The sequence below is a fragment of the Protopterus annectens genome, chromosome 1.part0 (genome assembly GCF_019279795.1).
Source record: "Protopterus annectens isolate FY-2018-M chromosome 1.part0, PAN1.0, whole genome shotgun sequence".
NCBI classification, from domain to species: domain Eukaryota; kingdom Metazoa; phylum Chordata; order Ceratodontiformes; family Protopteridae; genus Protopterus; species Protopterus annectens.
The window spans coordinates 1,212,788,213-1,212,791,377 of record NC_056725.1 but is presented as its reverse complement, the minus strand read 5'-3'; the positions used below and the strand labels follow the sequence as shown (position 1 = coordinate 1,212,791,377).

General features: G+C 32.3%; 1 non-coding gene across 1 annotated transcript; it reads left to right on the top strand.

Moving 5' to 3' along the window:
• Positions 1 to 2,658: 2,658 nt before the first annotated feature.
• TRNAF-GAA lies at positions 2,659 to 2,731 on the top strand. Its single transcript has one exon. It is a non-coding gene; the product is annotated as a tRNA-Phe (tRNA).
• Positions 2,732 to 3,165: the final 434 nt, after the last annotated feature.

Sequence of the window (3,165 nt, the reverse complement as noted above, 5' to 3'; positions counted from 1 at the left end):
TATGAAGGAACGCCCATTCACGCATGTCGACACACAGATGACTATATATATATATATATATATATCTGTTATTAAATAGGCTAGGGTTTAAGTTATAAAGAGGGAAGGGTTTGTGTTTATATATGTGTATGTGTAAGTGCATTTGGGTATTAGTTATAAAGAGGAATGGGACTGTACCTATATATATATATATATATATATATATATATATGTGTGTGTGTGTGTGTGTATGTGTGTGTATATATATGTATGGGTGCTGTAGTTTTGGTTATATAAAGGTGAAGGGAAAGAGAAGGAAGGTTATAGATATGTATTTGCCCATGGGATTTGAGATGTTGGCTTAGGAAAAGGAGGGGGTTGTACTTGTATGTATGTGTGTATATGCTTGTTTGTTTTTTTTATCTCTTTCATAGCAAAAACTGCATTGGAGTCTTGTATCTTAAAGATGTCAGCTTCGATGTGGACATTATAGACTTTGGGCATCTAGTTATGAGAAGTATTCACTTTGTAGTAAGAAGATTCTGTTGTTGGCTTCATTGACACACACTGCATTCAGCGATTTAGCTCAAGACCTTTCTTTGCTTTATTTCACTTAGTATTGCTGTTCTTTAATCATTTTTCCCACCTAAAGACACAAAAATCACTTAAGAACTGTTTAAAAGTCTTGAGCTGCTCAGGATCTTCACATCTAACTGTTTGAAGCATGAATCTGTGACTAGAAGAAATGGAGCACTGGTGATGACCTTTGAACTCATGCTGAGGACTTAGAACACTGAAATGGTAGTCTTTGAAAACTGGTAAAGTGCCGTTCAATTATTTAATGCTTTTCCCTTACAGGTTTTCATTGAACACCCTAAGAAAGCTGACATTTTTTTTTTTTTTGCTTTTTCCTGATCTAAGCAAGCCAAAAAGACACAAAGGTACTGAAATAAAAACATTTTATTTAATTATATTAGCCAATGTTTAGTTGAATAACAGTTATTACATCCATGGCATTATTTTTAAGTTTGAAGTGCCATTAGTGTGTTTGTAGTTTTGCTATAAAAGTTCTTTTGCCAGCAAATGTAAACTATCAATGGATATTAATACTTGATATAGAAAACTATTAATGATTTTGATGGCTACAAATTGCCAGCTGATTAGTGCTGTGTTAGTGCGGCATAATAAGTATGAACTACACTATTTGGGTCAAATATGTAAGCTTTGAGGTACTTCAGTAGTTGTTTCTTTATTAGAAAGAAAAGACATTAGATGTGGATTGGTTTTGCTTAACTGAGTGGTTGAAGTTTACAGATGTCTGTCTCATTTTCTGATAAAGCATCTTAGGTTAAAGCTATATATACATGAAGCCAACAGACAGAGACTCAGGAATTTTTGATTCAGCTTTTACTTAGTCTGCAAGGAGTGGTTTGATGTACAAATCAAAGTTGGGTTAGGTCAGATGTCAGGGGCTGACCTAGTTTTTGTAAACCAGTAGGGGAGAGGGAAGAAAGGGGAGAGGGAGGAAAGATTTTTTTTTTTAGCAAGCCTTAAGAAATAAGCTCCATAGCTAATCTCAAGCATTAATGAGACAACAAAAAGAAAACTTGAGATTGCAGCAAATGGCTTTACTAGGGACAATAATGTGTTAGACTATAAACAACTGTAGCAAATCCCCTCATGTTGATTACTCCCATTGTTTGAATAAGATCAGAAAGATATAGTTGAAAGCCAGATAATAATAAGTGAAGAAAGAGATTATAGAACTTATGACACTTAATAGAAAGTCATCTTTGGAAGTTTTTATTTACAGTTATGAATTACACTGGCTTTGTGTAAGAAGCCTTACAAAGTGTATTTATTTCTACACTTGTTGCAGTACTGTTATCTGGCACCTAATATTTAAAATGATGAGAGCTAAAGCAGAAGTATTCAATACACTTTTATTAATGAGAAGGAAAAATGGACTATAAGATTATAACTCTAAGGTAAAATCAGTAATGTACAGTGATACTTTTAGAAGAGTTTAATGGGAGTTTGTTTTGTGATATTTAGTCTGGTAGTCATTAATTGTTCTCACATAGATGGTTTGAGTTGAACATTTCTTAAAGATGAGGACTTTACATAATATATAGTTTATAGTTTAAGATTACTTAATTTAATTTAGAGCCCATATACAGTCTTTCTAAGTGCACCATTTTTCAACAATGGTGTCATTTCCTGAAATAGTTTATGTATTAAATATATCAGATGGTTCACAAGTAAAATCATTAGTAAGTGATCCCAGGGAGCTTTTGGACTTGACAAAGTTGTCAATAAACTATGATCATTAAAAACTGATATGCCCATTAGCATGGGAAAAGCTATTCTAACTACATGGGTATTCAAAGACTCAATCAAATTTTTTGTTTTTGTTGATACATTTTGCTTCACAACATCATATAAGATACATAGTCTATCTAAATAGTAATACTCTAGTTTGGGATATAGATAGTAAATTAGTATTTAAGTATTAAACATCTCTCCTCCTAAAACATGGCCTGTGTGTATCAGTGAACAATGTTATTGTAGTTTGTATGCAGTGCTACCTGATCATTGAGTTGATTGTTGTATAAGATATTTTTATTTAATTAAGGAATGTTATAATACAAAATATTCAGAGGAAAGGTTTTTATTCCAGCCAAAATAGCTCAGTTGGGAGAGCGTTAAACTGAAGATCTAAGGGTCCCTGATTCAATCCCATGTTTCGGCATAAAAACCTTTGGGTTGGGAGGGTGGCCTAATGGTTAAGTAGTTTGCCTTACAAACACAAGGTGCAGGGTTTGAGTCTCACAAGGGATAATTGGCTAAGCTTAAAATAGCTCACAAAGGCAGTTAGCTTAGTATTAATCTATGACCCTATGAACTTAATTTACTATTACTGAACAAGTAGCAGGTTAAAATATATTTTTGGGCTTATGACAGTTTACTATAATTGCTGTCTCAAAAGGTAGTACTCAGTTTTGAGATAACAGTGTTGGAATATTTATGTATGTATGTATGTATATATATATATATATATATATATATATATATATATATATATATGTTTTCTTTTTTCTCTCTTCTTCTTCTTTCTCTTTTTCATTTGCATTTATTTCACCACATATATAAGTAGATATTGATATATTTAGACTTAGATGTTCA